Source organism: Bubalus bubalis, chromosome 5 (assembly GCF_019923935.1).
Source record: "Bubalus bubalis isolate 160015118507 breed Murrah chromosome 5, NDDB_SH_1, whole genome shotgun sequence".
Lineage (NCBI taxonomy): Eukaryota > Metazoa > Chordata > Mammalia > Artiodactyla > Bovidae > Bubalus > Bubalus bubalis.
Window position 1 is genome coordinate 118,503,638 of NC_059161.1, and position 16,692 is coordinate 118,520,329.

The window sequence follows — 16,692 nt, forward strand, 5'->3', positions numbered from 1 at the left end:
CCTGAAGAACTATGGATGAAGGTTTGTAACATTGTACAGAAGGTGGTCACCCAAACCATCCCCAAGAAAAACAAATGTCAGAAGGAAAAGGGGTTGCCTGAGGAGGCCTTAAAAACAGCTGAGAAAATAAGAGAAGTGAAAGGCAAAGGAGAAAGGGAAAGATATACTCAATGGAATGCAGACTTCCAGAGAATAGCAAGGAGAGATTTGAAAATCTTCATAAGTGAACAGTGTAAGAATTAGAGGAAAACAATAGAATTGTAAGGAGTATAGATTGCTTCAGGAAAATTGGAGCTACCAGAGGAACACTTCATGCAAGGATGGGCACAATAAAGGACAGAAAATTCAAAGACCTAACAGAAGCAGATGAGATTAAGAAGAGGTGGCAAGAATGTACAGAAGAACTGTAAAAAAACAATCATAATGACCGGGATGGGGATGATGTTTGGGTCACTCACGTAATGCCAGATATACTGGAGTATGAAGTCAAGTGGGCCTTAGGAAGCATCACTACAAACAATGATAGGGCAGGTGATGCAATTCCAGCTGAGCTATTTAAAAATCCTAAAGAATGAGGCTGTAAAAGTGCTGCATTCAGTATGTCACCAAATTTGGAAAACTCAGCAGTGTCCACAGTACTGGAAAAGGTCAGTTTTCATTCCAATCCAAATGAAAGGCAATTCCAAAGAATGTTGAAACTATCATGCAATACGCTCATCTCACTTGCTAGCAAGGTAATGCTCAAAATCCTTCAAGCTAAGCTTCAACTTTACATGAACTGAGAACTTTCAGATATACAAGCTGATTTGAGGAACCAGAGATCAAAATGCCAACATCCATTGGATCATAGAGAAAGCAAGGGAATCCCAAAAAGCATTTCTGTCTGCTTCACTGACTATGCTAAATTCTTTCACTATGTGGACCACAACAAACTGTGGAAAATTCTTAAGGAAATGGGAGTACCAGATCACCTTACCTGTCTCCTGAAAAGTCTGTATGTAGGTCAAAAATTGGCAGTTAGAATCAGACACGGAAAAACTGAAAGATTTAAAACTGGGAAAGAAGCGGGCCAAGGTATAAATTCTCACTCTGGTTATTTAACTTCTATATAGGATACATCATTTGATATGCTGGACTGCATAATTACCAAGCTGGAATAAAGATTGCTGGGAGAAATATCAACATCCACAGATATGAAGATGACACTTCTCTAATGGCAGAAAGCAAAGAAGAAATAAAGAGCCTCTTGATGAGGAGAGGAGATGCAAAAACTGGCTTAAAATTCAACATTCAAAAAACTATTCACAAGATATATTCAACATTCATGGCATCTGGTCAAACCACTTCATGTCAAATAGATGAGGGAAAAGTGGAAACAGTGGCAGATATTATTTTCTTGGGACCCAAAACCACTATGGACCTTTACTTAAGCCACAAAATTAAAAGACACTTGCTCCTTGGAAGGAAGAAAGGATATGAAAAACCTGGACAATGTATTAAAAAGCAGAGACTCACTTTGCTACCGAGGTCTCTATTGTCAAAGCTATGATTTTTCCAGTAATCATGTACAGATGTGCGATTTGGACCATAAGAAAGGGTGAATGGCAAAATTGAGCTTTTGAACTGCGGTGCTTGAGAAGATTCTTGAGAGTCCCTTATAAAACAAGGAGATCAAACCAGTCAATTTGAAAGGAACTCAAACTCTGACCCCTGCTGACTCAGCTGAGACATCTTCTGAGGGCCTCCAGGTGGAAAGAACGGATGCTTCCACTGCAAAAGTGCCTAACCATGGCAGCTCCAAGCAAATAGTTTGTAGCTCCACCCCTGGAGGAAGCTCAGAAAGGCTGAAGGCTCTGTGTACCCTGGGTTCACCGATACATGCATTGCATTCTCCCCAGCAGCACTGGAGGGCAAGGAAGTGGCATTCTGGGCCCTGGAGGCAGGGGATGGCTCAGGGATCCACTGGGGCCACCACTTAGCAAGTAGGACTGGAAAGGACTGAGCAGGCATATGTGGCAGAGAGCTGGTGACTGGGTGTGGGGCAAAAGGGAACCCGCTCTGCATGAAGTACCTCAGCCAAAATCCTCTGGAGGAGAAGCCCAGTGATAAGATCATCTGAGATGGGATGAAGAGAGTCTATTTCATTATCCCTTATAATTCCTCTGAATGAGGAGGTGGTGGAGTTGGTGGGTCATCACAAACTCTTCCGTGGTCTAGACCATCTGCCAGTCGCTATCCTTGGGGCTGCCTCTCCCCAGCTTCAGTCATGTAGTTCTGGAGGAAATTGACAATAATGTGTGCTGCCTGGTCAGGGCCAAAGACCATGTAAAGCCAGTCATAAGACCCCATGTCCCTGCCAGGATGGCTGATCTGGGGCCGTACATGTGATCTGAGGTGGGTCATTCAGAGAACACCCTTGAACTACGATGTGTGCAGTCTTCTTTCCTTACTAGGGTGATGCCTTCGGGATTTGAAACCCTAGGGCAGGTAGCTTGGACTCCCTCACTAGGTGTAGAAGCCTTAAGGAAGAAAGTTGCCAGGCTAAGACCATCAAAGAAGAGGGAAGGGAAAGAGCAAGGGTGAGAGGGAGTTGATGACTTCTGATTTCTTGGGTCCAGTCACTGAGATCTTTTTATTTGCTCTGATTCTTGTGTCCTGGATTCTCAGAATCATTTCAATGAGTCTCCCTGTTCCTTGAAGCCAGTTGGATTAGGGCTCCTCTCAGTTTTGATTCAGACATTGTTCTAGATCCTTCACTCCCAGACACAAACAGAGGCACCCATTTGTTTCAGCACCATTAAGAGTGAAACCCTTTATTCTTTTCTGAGAATAGGGTGTGCAGACCACCAAATACAGTTCACTAGCATCCTGGGAAGTAGTGATCAAAGTGTGAGTGAGTATGTGTTAGGAGCAGCCTTACTGATTCCTGAACCACTCCAAGCATTTACACTGCCCGTGCCAGTCCAATCCTGTCATTTCCTTGATCAAAGACTGAGAAATACCATCTTAGGAAGATGTCACCCAGGATCCAGTTCTCTGTAGATGGACTCGCTCTGTTCTCTTGAAAGGGGGAATGGCACTCGTCTTTAGAATCCTGAGGGGAGTCAGAGACACACCAGTCAGCATGAACTGTTACCGGTGACTCCCTCCAATATCCAGACCCTGCACACTTCTCATTATTTCCCTCTTTTGGTAATTATTAAGGGGTTTTCTTACCAGCAGGGGATATGAGAGTTCATCCAATAGAAAGAGGGTCAAGTCATGAGGTTGCCATGAGGAAGGATGTGGGGGAGGGGAGGACTGGGAGTTGGGGAAACAGAGGAATGAAAAACAACAAAGTCCTATTGTAGAGCATAATGAACTATATTCAATATTCAGTGACAAACCACACGAAAAAGAGTGAAAAAAAGAAAAAATAATTTTTATGTGTATGACTGAGTCACATTGCTGTGCAGCAGAACTTAACGCAGCACTGAAGATTAGCCACACTTCAATATAATTTTTTAGAAAAGAACAAGTGTGTCCATAGTTCTCCTCACTCCCTGTTTCCTCTCTTCTGACTCTTGCTCCTTGATTTTTTTTATGTTAGTTAAAACATTTTCTTTTTTTTCTTACTCCTTCTCCCCTCCTTTCATTTATTTATTTTTAAATTTATTTATTTTAATTGGAGGCTAATTATTTTACAATATTGTATTGGTTCTGCCACACATCAACATGAATCTGCCACGGGCATACACGTGTTCCCCATCCTGAACCCCCCTCCCACCTCCCTCCCCGTACCATCCCTTTGGGTCATCCCAGTGCACCAGCCCCAAGCATCCTGTATTGAACATGGACTGGTGATTCATTTCTTATATGATATTATACATGTTCTCTGCAGAGAATGCTTCTCTGCAGATTCTCCTCCTGCATCCCCACAATCCGTACTTTATTTAAAAACTTTATTTTGTTTTGGAGTATAGCTGACTAACAATACTCTGAGGTTCAGGTGGACAGTAAAGGGATTCAACCATATGTTTCCGTGCATCCTGGTCCCAAAGATACCCCTCCCATCCAGGCTGTCATATAACTGAGGGGAGTTCCCTGTGCTACACAGTAACTCGTTGTTGGTTATCCATCTTAAATAGAGCAGTGCCCACAACACGTTCCTGAAGACTTAACTCAGGAACTCTGCGAAGCCTCCTTCGGCCCACACTCACCCTCTTTGGCCATTCTAGGCTTGGTTGTTTAATGTACTCTGGTTCCCATCCCCACTGGTCAGTCCGTAGCCCTCATCACCCCTAGTAAGTCCCCAGTGCCCCAGTGCAGACCACCTTGAGATGACATTTGCATGGAATCCAGTGCAGTTTTGCCTAGAACCAAGCAACCCTCCACATGGCTCCATGAGTTTACAGTTTTAGAATTCCTGAAATTCCCTCTCTTCCTCAAAGCCTTCTTTGAGCTCATCAGCCTGCTCTGAACTCTCACAGGGAGCTGACATGAAGCCTCCACCCTGTGCCAGGGCTGAGCAGTCGCTGGGCACCCTTTATTCACCTTAGTATCCAACCTCCCCACAGAGGGGTCGGGTACCCCAGCTCACAAAGGAGGCACCTGGCCAGAGCAGGGGGAAGATGCAGCCGAGAACTAGGCTGACCATGTAATTTATCATCCAAACCAGGAAAACTTTGAGAAGGGAAGGGAGACTGTTAACTTACACTGGGACATCAGACTGGGACTGTCCCCAGCCATTCTCCTTGTAACATGGCCTATTTCAGGGACTGCTAAAGCTGACTTTCATGTTCATGCACCTAAAGGTTCAGATTGAATTGCAGCTCTTTGAGGACTGAGGACCTTAGAGTTCCCCTCTCCCTGACTCCCACAATGCCGGCATGGTGTTGCATCTCCACATTTATCTCAGGAAGATCAGTGTCCCAGAGGCCCCTTTACTCTCAAGTGATTGGTTTTCTGGCAGGCACTAGCCCAGCCACAGGGCTCAGCAGCATATGCAATGGTGTGAAATGGCCTCCAGAGGGCGCCCTCCTCCCAGCAGCAGCCCAAGGGTTCCTGCAAGCTCCAGTTTGAGAACCAACCCTCAGTATTGTCCCCTCACCTTGAGGATGTAGCCTCGAGCTGGCACTGGGTAATTGATGCCGTTGATGGTGAAGATAATAGGGGGCAGGGTATTGACCGCAGAACATGAAACAAAGTACTGTTAGAGAGAGAGGATGAGAGGTTGGCCCTGGAGATCCTTGTTTTGTGTGGAGACAGGGAGTGACCCTGGGGCATGACGCTTCACCTCGGCACACTGTGGCGTGGCGCCGATGAACTTCTGTATGTTATTGACCACTGTTCTTGGGCCAAGGATCAGTGATGTCCTGGTGCCCACAAGGGCCTTGCAGCCGCCAGAACAAGCAATGACCTTTCTTTTCATGGAGATGCTGAAAAGCAATGGAAGAAAGCAGGCGTCAAGGTCACTCTGAGTCTCCCCAGAGCTGCCCGCTTCCCAACTGTCCCTAAACAGCCCTTCATCTCTTGCCCTCTTTTCCTTTGCTCTTGACACAGCACCTTTCTTGACATCCTCGAATGCAGTACTTGAATACACCAGGCTCTTTTGCACCTTGACACAGGATGGTCTTCCTTCCTAGAAGACTCCACTCCCCTCTGACTAGCAAATTTCTTCTCATCTTCCAGATTCCAGCTTAATTGTATAGTTTTCGGGAAGTCTTTCCCCCAGTGTTTATAAGTCTCTTGTCTTGGTCACTCTCTGTAGACCCTTCCTCATGTCTGCTGCTGCTGCTGCTGCTAACTCACTTCAGTCGTGTCCGACTCTGTGCGACCTCATAGAAGGCAGCCCACCAGGCTCTGCAATCCCTGGGATTTTCTGGACAAGAGTACTGGAGTGGGTTGCCATTGCCTTCTCCTCCTCATGTCTAGCATGTACCAAAGTCACAATGCACTATGTGGGCGAGTCACTTCATGTACATCTGCCTTCTTAGACGTGAGGGCAAATTTTATTCTCCTTGCCTCCCTAAAGTGCCTGGCACACAGTGGATGCCCAATGCTTGTCTGTTCAATGAGTGAATGAAGACTGAGAAAACAATGAGAAACATCCAGAGAGCTGTATCTGCTGAGGAACAAATAACAGGTCTCACACAGAGTGAAGGTGGAGATTCTCAGGCACAGCAGATTTTCATAGTAAGGGGATAGAGGGGATCCTCTGGGAGAGGGTGTCTGCCAGCACTGCTCCTACAACCAGCTCAGACCCTGAGACCCTGGCCAGGAAATACATGCCTAGCCCGCAGAAACTCCAAAGGATAGGTCAGCTTTAGTCTGAGGATATCACACAGAATCCTATCAATTATGCCTCTTGTCCTCAGGTCACTCCTGGATTCCACCTTCCTGATTCTCTGTTATAGCCCCTGCCCCACTGTGTGCCCAAGAACGTGGGGTGTTTTTTTTATTAGTTGCTTTCACATCTTAAGACTGCAGCCAAACTCCCTCCACTGCTACGTAGCTGCTCCCAGAGAAGACTAGTTTTCCCCATTTTCTCAGGACTGTCCCTGTTTTTAAACTGACATTTATCTGTACTGATAACTTCCTATGTCCTAGGTAGCCCTGGACACTTGATCATCTGATCATAACTCTGTTCAGGTTGGTGAAATTCTCCCTGATTCTCTGTTCACCACACTGTAGAGTCCTCTAACCATGCTCCCCACCTCAAAGGGTGGTGTATGCAGCCCTCTCCTGGCTGCACAGACCTCTTTAGACCCTTTTAGGACCCTGGTCTGAGCCTTGCTCAGAATGCCTGGGGATTATGAACCCATGGGTTTTTTGTGTATCTATGTGCTTGTGTGTTTGTTTGTATGTGTTTGTATGTGTCTCTGTGTGTGCTTGTATGTCTCTGACTAGCTATACATGTTTTTATGTGTCTCTGTGTATGTTTATGTGTCTGCTTGTGTGTTTCCATGTGTCTGTGTTTGTCTGTGTCGTTGTGGGTGATGTATATGTCTGTGTGACTATGTGTCTGAGAATGCATTTGTGTGTTTCTGCCTGTGTTCATGTACAGTAGTGGGACCATCACTTAGAGGGAGAGGCTTACTGGTCCAAGTGTACACTCCACTCGCCCAGGTGGATCAGTGGTACCCAGTTGAGCTCTCCCTTGTAGTAGTGGTGGTCCACCCCACCAGACATCACCACACTTTCCTCCCGCTTGTATCTGTAGAGAGAAGAGAGGTGGGGGATCCTTGGAAAACAGTAGCAATAGCACTGTCTGAGAGCCGTTCTTGTCCACCCATCAAGGCCCTAATAAGGTCCCCATGTACAGATGCAGAAATCGAGTCTAGGAGCGATTGAGATCCAGACTGAGGTCAGTTACTGGCTAATGAGTGGCACAGAGGAGGTTAGAAGCTGAATCACTTGGCTGGGCTCCTTCCACTAAATCTTCTGAAGACCCCCTGGAACTCCAGTGACCAGAGTGCTCAGACACCCTCAGAGGACAGGTGCTGAAGCTTTTGGCTTTCCCCTTGTCCACTTTGTCATTTTTCAGGAAAATCAAGGCTGGGATTTCTAAGGGTGTGGGTTCAGGTCCTGTGACACCTACTGTCCAAACGGCCCCACACTCAGAAGAGACCCCACCTCTGGTTTCTCTGTCTTGAAATGCCTAATATTTCTTGAACAAGGGGTCCCACACTTTTGTGTCCCACACTTTTGGTTTTCATTGGCTCCTACAAATTGGGTAACTGGTCCTGGGCTCCAAGTGAAATGGTAATGAGGAAGGAAAGATATCCACCATCCTTCTCCTTTCTTCCTGATCAAATTCATAAGCAGATCCTAATGCCTTTTCCTTCAACTTGTTTCCTGTTGCCTTCCATTAGCTTTCTTTCTCACTCACCCGCCTAGACCAAGTTACTGGTTTTAAGCCCAGGATCGGGGTTGTTTTCCAATAAAATTTTATTTATAAATGCCAGAGGTGAAGCCAGGTAGGGCCCTGGGGTCATATTTATGGTGGGTTAGGTTATCTCTCAGGATACCTCTTTATCAAATGTTCTAATTTTCTTGCAACTAAAAGCATATTACAGGTAATTTGGAGACAAGAGATTGTCCATCTCAGACATACTTGCTCAAGTAGAAGGCAAAAACAGGCTCAGAAATGGCACCTTCATTCTTCAGCTTATCAAAGATGGGATGGCTCCAGAGAAGGGTATGTTGGGATAGTTCAAGCTCAAGACGCCATCAAAAGGCGTATCAAACCAGGTTTCCATAATGGTTAGACCAAACAGCTGGTCAGTACTTACAAGGTCCCCAATCTGTGGGAGAAAAGAGTGTTCCCACTTACAGATATGTGAAGTGGGGCTAGGACTGGGCTGGGGTGCATTGCCATTAGATCCTCAGAGAAGAATTGAGGCTGGCCTCTGTCTTTGGTGGCCCACAGATGGTTAGACCAAGGTGGAAGGGGAATTTGGGTTCTATTTGAGAGAGGCTGCGAATTTTAAAACATCTGCCCCTCTGAAAAACACCACCTGAGTGAGTCAAATTGGCCTCATGGCTTCTGTACTAGTGGGGCAGCCAAGAGTCAGGACAGGTCCCATTGGCGCCACCTTATGGACAAAACGATCAAAAGCAAGATAGCCTTCTATTTGGCATCACTGTGACCTAATAACAGGAATGGACTGCATTCTCTGTAATGTACTGTGGATTCTGCATCTGTCCAGGAAGACAGAAGCCAAAAACACAATCTTGCTTGCAGGGTTCTATGAAATTACTGCCTGGGGAATTCCCTTTTGGGGATATGTGTATATTTCTGTGAGTGTGTATGAGAGAGAAAGAGAGAGAGGGGAACTACTCAAGTACTTTGGGGGAGGCAGGCCATATGTTTATTAGACTCTCAAGGGTCTTCTAGAGTGAGAACTCATTTATCAGACCCCTTGACTTCTCAGGCTTCCAGTTTTCCACTCTGGGTACCTGAATCCCTTGTTTGCCCCCAGGGTCCCCAGATCAGTTTTATCCTGTCCCCAAACACCCCACAGCAACTTCAGCCCTGAAAAGCCATCCAAACTCCACCTTTTATCAATGTGTGACCTCAGCAAGGCCCTTGCTGTCTGTACCTCAGTTTCCTCATATGTCTCATGAGCTAATAAGAGTAACTGCTGTGTGGGACTGTTGCAGGATTAAACCAGTTATCACCTGAAAGTGCCTGGAACAGTCTGTGAATATAAAAGTGAGTGCTTTTATCCCCTCTTCTCACTCACAGCAAAATGAATCTTGAACTGCTCATGGGCAGAGGAGCTGCAAGTTCACACCTCAGGCCACTCTCTGGGTTAGTTAATCTGTTTGCTCATGTGTCACCACGGGCACTGCCTCTCCAGAGACATGATCCTGTGAATAAGATGGCCAATATCTATGGGAGTTAGGCTAGGAAGGGTCCTACCAGATGGTCCTGCATCTGCTTTGCAAGCAGGGGCCACTCCATAGCCAGTCCTGACTCAGCATCTGTTACACTGTTACCCGAACTGTGTCATGAGCAACAACTCCTCTCATCCTTCCAGAACCAAAGAAGATGCTGAAGGTGTCATTGGTAAACTGGAAGGTGGAAGACTAATGATGTTTGAACTTAACTTGTTTAGCTGCAGAAACAAGAGATGAGTGTCATCAGGTGCCAAGGTTGGAAACAGGGTGGCAGGGCCAGTGAAGAATGGTCTGGGTACAGGGTGTCTGTACTCCCAACAGGTTAGGCTGCTGCAATAGATGGAGGGCACCAACAAGTCAGATGAGCCTGTGTCAAAGACAACCTGGAATTCCTGAGGGGGTGTTCCAATGGTGATGTCACCCACGTAGAGCATCTACAGGGAGAAGGAAGGAGTGAGTTAGTGCAGAAGTGGCTACCCTCTATTCCCACACTGATGCCTCCCTCTGGGTGTCACATATCTCTGGAGATCACTTTCTAACCACCGTGCAGCTCACAAACTTTGGTCACAGAGGTATCTGCATTTGATATATTTTTCCTGTACTACATTGTATGCAGGATATTCACTCTATGACCAGGCGTTGAAGTGGTACTTCCTGCATGGGAAGCCCAAAGGCATAATCACTGCACGTCCAGGACTGCTGGGCACCCCGGGTAGTCCTGGTGCCTTTATTTGAGAAGCTCTGTAGTCTCTTCAAACCCAGCCTTAGCACCCGCTTCTCCAGGAGGTCCTTCTGGATCAACCCCAGCCACTCCTTCTAAACTCGGACCACATCCAATCAACACCGCATAGGTGACCCTTTCATTTGACATATATTTACTCTTTGCCTATCTCTCAGGCTGGCATGGACATTCTTGAAGACATTTTGAAGGCAAAATAAGCCCTTTTTCTAATCTAAAAACAGTAACCACAGTGATTCTTATGGCCATATATGGAAAACAGGTTCAGTAACTTTTTACTGTTGTCGTTCTTGCATCTGTGGAAACTGAATTCCTCTACCTGGGGTTTCACAATTGCTTTGCAGTTTATTATACCTTTTGATCAGTGATGGTTCACTCTTCATCTGTAACTGAGTGGCTCACTAAGTTCAGAAGGAACAATCTCCCTTAAACTAATGACACATCTTTGATATAGAAATGGATGTTTACCTGCCACCTGGTAATTGCTGGGCCCAGTCACAAAGACCAACAGTTGAGGATGAGAGTGCCTTATCCTCTGGTTGGGCTCCCGATTTTCCAGGGTTTCTGCCTCCTGCAGGAACCCCAACCCCAACATCCTACCTGCCACCTCCAGATGAGCCCCAGTACTAGGCTAGAGCACCAGGGGGCGCTGTGGAGCACCATCCTCCCAAAATACATCCCTGATGTTTCTCAGAGGGTAAATAGATTTGAGCCACGAGAAGAAATCGGGAACAGACTGTAAGCATGTTCCTTCAGGAAACTGTTCAGCATGTTTTTTTCCACTGAGGGTTTTTCTCATGGTCTTCACTTTTGTTAGAGGTATTCTTTCACTGAGCATTTGACAAAGAAAACAAAGAAGATGCTACAATTATCTGTCAGTGTTAAGGTATAACTGTCTTTTTAATGGCTCTGTGTATTTTCTAATCATTTTTATGAGACACATTATTATCAGGATTTTATTCATATACCATGGCAAAGACATAGATTTGAATACAGGTTATGTTCTGCATTCTTGGGTAAGCCATATGACCAAGTGCTGTCTCAGTCTCCCCATCGGTAAAATGGTGGAATGTAACAATACAAACCCTCCAAATAGCATATATTGGGGATAAGTGATGTGATGGATATAAGGTACCCGATAAATAGGAAGTCTCAACAATGACAGCCATTAGCATTGCTGTCGCCAATCCACTCTAACCTTCTCATAGAACATCAAGGAAGGAGTTAGAAGGGGGACTCTTATCCTCTTTTACAAGGGAGCAATTTGAAATGCAAGAGGTTTCTGAGTTGGATGTGGTCACACTGCTTGTCAGATATAAAACACTGTTTATAAAACAGTGTGTATTTCTCCACGTTGAAAGAGAAGAGAGAGTTGAAAGAAGAATCCAAAATATAGGGAACAAATAAGGGAAACTCAGAGGCTGAAAAAGGAAGGAAGAGTCAAATGAAAAATAAAGGAAAATAACACAGAGAGACATACACTTCCAGTGACTTCCAAAGATATGGAGAGATAAATGACAGTGATACAGAGATACAGACATAGGCATATACACACTGAAGTAGACAGGGAAAAAAGAGGACATGTTGAATAAAATGTAGAAATGTGCTATTCCACAGGACCACATTGACATCTGCATAGACTGTGCACTGAACAGTTGCAAGGAGTTGCATTTTGAATAGGTCATGACATGGCTGGACCCCAAGATTTGTGCAACCGAAATCTACAGCAAGACCTTGGGATCCACAGTTCCTATAGCAAGTTACTTATCAATAAGTAAGTGTTGATCTTTAAGACTCTTAGGGAAATATTCCATTCCCTTCTAAACCTGATGGGTGGAAGAATAAGCAGATGAAAACAAAAATCCAAGAAAGGAATATGATGCGACTTACAGTCCCCATACTTACTTGACTATGCACTCTGAGAAGGTCACCAGCCTGAGGAGCACAAGCCACTTGATGCTTCTTTCCTGGCTCCAAGTACTCAGGGAAGTTTGGGTTCTTAGCATGTAGTGGTGACCCTAGTTATATATGCTCTGACCTACCCTAGTTTTCCCATTTAGGCCACTAAAAAATCTGAAAAAAATCACAAAGTTCTTGATAAAATGTTTACCTTCATCAGTGTCCTTGACGAGTGGACTTTGAAGCTTCTCAGAATAGAGAGAATTGAACTGTAATCTCTTCCTTGAAGTTTGGCTGGAAAATCAAACTGATCTGCATGGACATCTAGGAAGATGGAGAACCTTGCCCACTTGGAGAAAAAACTGCTAAGACCATCATGAAAATGGATACTAGGGGCCATGCTCGACATTCGTGGTTTCATGTCATTTTCCTAGCCACTTCATGCGATGTCCATTGCTGTCTGTGTTGGAGAGGAGATTGCTAGGAGGATAAGTTGTCAAATGGCAAAGTGAAGACTTCAGGGGCAGCCCAGAGACAACAACTGGCTTTAGATAGTAGGTCTAATGGCAGACATCAGGGGCACCTATGATGCCAGTCTGCATCAAAGATTTAGGGCAGAGCAGTATTCCAGTTACATGTTTTCAGTATTGGAAGAAATGTCATATGCATCCACAAGATATTTTATATCATCCAAAAAACATACGAGGAAGAACTGTGTGCTAGGTTCTGGGTTAAAGGCTTCAAAGTCAAAGTTGATCAAGACAAAAGTAGTCTTTATCTTAAGAGGGCTAGCAGTTTAGTTCTCACAAACTAATGTCCCCAGGAGGCAGGAGATATGATTCTAGGACTAGGTGGCTATGTTGAACCTTGGGCAGCACAGGCCTTACCACTGGTAGCAGCCTTTCCTTCACTTCACCCATTCTGTAAACCAGGCCAGTTGGCCATGTTTTCAAGAGAATCAGAAGTTTGGATATTTATGTACAATTACCGCTTTTAATGTTAGCAACTAATTGTTTTTTCCCAGAGAAAACTGGGAATGAAATCTCCACAGCAATGTGCTGGAATCAGCCTTCAGTGTTTGTAGGCTTTTGTTTCTGGCCTAGAGTTGGGAATGCAGTGGGGACAGAGAGGAATTTAATTCATATTAGTTGACTTGAAAAGAGACTTAATGCATACCAAACATGCTGACTGATTGGAAAAGACCCTGATATAGGGAAGATTGAAGGCAGGAGGATAAGTGGAAGACAGAGGATGAGATGGCTGGATGGCATCACCAAGTCGATGGACATGAGCATGAGCAAGCTTTGGGAGTTGGTAATGGATAGGGAAGCCTGGCAAGCTGCAGTCTATGGCATTGCAAAGAGATGGACACAACTGAAGGACTGAACTGAACTGAACAAATTGAGAACAAAGACTAATAAATCTAATTGTATCAGGTTGTTGACTAGCTACCTGTAACAACACATTACGTAAGAGGCTTTAAAATTCAGACTTATGACTCTACATTCAGAGTGGAATATCTTCTAAGGAAAAACAAAAATACTGCCCATCAAAAACAAAACCAAAGAAAATCAAAAGAAATAAGGAAAGAAATCTGAAACTATATTCAACAATTTCAGTTCAGTTCAGTTGCTCAGTCGTGTCCAACTCTTTGTGAGCCCATGAATGGCAGCATGCAAGGCCTTCCTGTCCATCACCGACTCCTAGAGTCCACACATACTCATGTCCATTGAGTTGGTGATGCTATCAAGCCATCTCATCCTCTATCATCCCCTTCTCCTCCTGCCCTCAATCTTTCCCAACATTAGGGTCTTTTCATTTTTTTTAAATATAAATTTATTTATTTTAATTGGAGGCTAATTACTTTACAATATTGTATTGGTTTTGCCATACATCAACATGAATCCACCATGGGTGTACATGTGTTCCCCGTCCTGAATCCCCCTTCCACCTCCCTCCCTGTACCATCCCTCTGGGTCATCCCAGTGCACCAGTCCCAAGCATCCTGTATCATGCATTCACCCTCAACTGGTGATTCGTTTCATATATGATATTATACATATTTCAATGCCATTCTCCCAAGACATCCCACAATCGCCCATGGTAATGGTTATAATTACCATCTTTCTAAATTTCATATATATGCATTAGTATATTGTATTGGTGTTTTTGTTTCTGGCTTACTTCACTCTGTATAATAGGCTCCAGTAAAATCCACCTCTTAAGTCTGAGTCAAATGTATTCTTTTTAGTGGTTGAGTAATACCTCATTGTGTATATGTACCACAGCGTTCTTATCCATTCATCTGCTGATGGACATCTAGGTTGCTTCCATGTCCTGGCCAGTATAAACAGTGCTGCGATGAACATTGGGGGTACATGTGTCTCTTTCAATTCTGGTTTCCTCAGTGTGTATGCCCAGCAGTGGGATTGCAGGGTCATAAGGCAGTCCTATTTCCAGTTTTTTAAGGAATCTACACACTATTCCATAATGGCTATATTAGTTTGCATTCCCACCAACAGTGTAAGAGGTTTCCATTTTCTCCACGCCTTCTCCAGCATTTTTTGCCAGTAGACTTTTGGATAGCAGCCATTTTGACTGGCATGAAATGGTACCTCATAGTGGTTTTGATTTGCATTTCTCTGATAATGAGTGATGTTGAGCATCTTTTCATGTGTTTGTTAGCCATCTGTATATCTTCTTTGGAGAAATGTCTATTTAGTTCTTTGGCCAATTTTTTGATTGGGCCTTTTATTTTTCTGGAATTGAGCTGCAGGAGTTGCTTGTATATTTTTGAGACTAGTTCTTTGTCAGTTTCTTCATTTGCTATTATTTTCTCCCATTCTGAAGGCTGTCTTTTCACCTTGCTTATAGTTTCCTTTGTTGTGTAGAAGCTTTGAATTTTGATTAGGTCCCGTTTTTATTTTTCCTTTTATTTCCAATATTCTGGGAGGTGGGTCATAGAGGATCTTGCTGTGATTTATGTCGGAGAGTGTTTTGCCTATGTTCTCCTCTAGGAGTTTAATAGTTTCTGGTCTTACATTTAGATCTTTAGTCCATTTTGAGTTTATTTTTGTGTATGGTGTTAGAAAGTGTTCTAGTTTCATTCTTTTACAAGTGGTTGACCAGTTTTCCCAGCACCACTTGTTAAAGAGATTGTCTTTTCTCCATTGTATATTCTTGCTTCCTGTGTCAAAAATAAGGTGTCCATAGATGGGCAGATATATCTCTAGGCTTTCTATTTTGTTCCATTGGTCTATATTTCTGTCTTTGTGCCAGTACCATAGTGTCTTGATGACTGTGGCTTTGTAGTAGAGCCTGAAGTCAGGCAGGTTGATTCCTCCAGTTCCATTCTTCTTTCTCAAGATTGCTTTGGCTATTCGAGGTTTTTTGTATTTCCATACAAACTGTGAAGTTATTTGTTCTAGTTCTGTGAAAAATACTGTTGGTAGCTTGATAGGGATTGCATTGAATCTATAGATTGCTTTGGGTAGTATAATCATTTTCACTGTATTGATTCTTCTGATCCATGAACACGGTATATTTCTCCATCTATTAGTGTCCTCTTCGATTTCTTTCACCAGTGTTTTATTGTTTTCTATATATAGGTCTTTTGTTTCTTTAAGTAGATATATTCCTAAGTATTTTATTCTTTTCGTTGCAATGGTGAATGGAATTGTTTCCTTAATTTCTCTTTCTGTTTTCTCATTATTAATGTATAGGAATGCAAGGGATTTCTTTGTGTTGATTTTATATCCTGCAACTTTACTATATTCATTGATTAGTTCTAGTAATTTTATGGTGGAGTCTTTAGGGTTTTCTATATAGAGGATCATGTCATCTGCAAATAGTGAGAGTTTTACTTCTTCTTTTCGAATTTGGATTCCTTTTATTTCTTTTTCTGCTCTGATTGCTGTAGCCAAACCTTCAAAACTATGTTGAATAGTAGTGGTGAAAGTGGGCACCCTTGTCTTGTTCCTGACTTTAGAGGAAATGTTTTCAATTTTTCACCATTGAGGATAATGTTTGCTGTAGGTTTGTCATATATATTTTTTCTTATGTTGAGGTATGTTCCTTCTACTCCTTTCTGGGTAGTTTTTTTTTTATTTTATCATAAATGGATGTTGATTTCTGTAAATGGCTTTCTCTGCATCTATTGAGATAATCATATGGCTTTTATTTTTCAATTTGTTAAGGTGGTGTACTACATTGATTGATTTGTGGATATTGAAGAATCCTTGCATCCCTGGAATAAAGCCCACTTGGTCATGTGTATGATCTTTTTAATGTGCTGTTGGATTCTGATTGCTAGAATTTTGTTAAGGATTTTTGCATGTATGTTCATCAGTGTTATTGGCCTGTAGTTTTCTTTTTTTCTGTTGCATCTTTGTCAGGTTTTGGTATTAGGGTGGTGGTGGCCTCATAGAATGAGTTTGGAAGTTTACCTTCCCCTGCAATTTTCTGCAAGAGTTTGAGTAGAATAGGTGTTAGCTCTTCACTAAATTTTTGGTAGAATTCAGCTGTGATGCTGTCTGGGTTTTGTTTGCTGGAAGGTTTCTGATTACACTTTCATTTTCCATGCTTGTGACGGGCCTGTTAAGATTTTCTATTTCTTCCTGGTTCAGTTTTGGAAAGTTGTACTTTTCTAAGAATTTGTCCATTTCTTCCAA

The 16,692-nt window shown here is 43.5% G+C and overlaps 1 pseudogene; it reads right to left on the minus strand.

The window, feature by feature from the left end:
* Positions 1–2,944: 2,944 nt before the first annotated feature.
* Positions 2,945–12,129, minus strand: LOC102391846 (annotated as a pseudogene).
* Between the last annotated feature and the right edge of the window lie 4,563 nt (positions 12,130–16,692).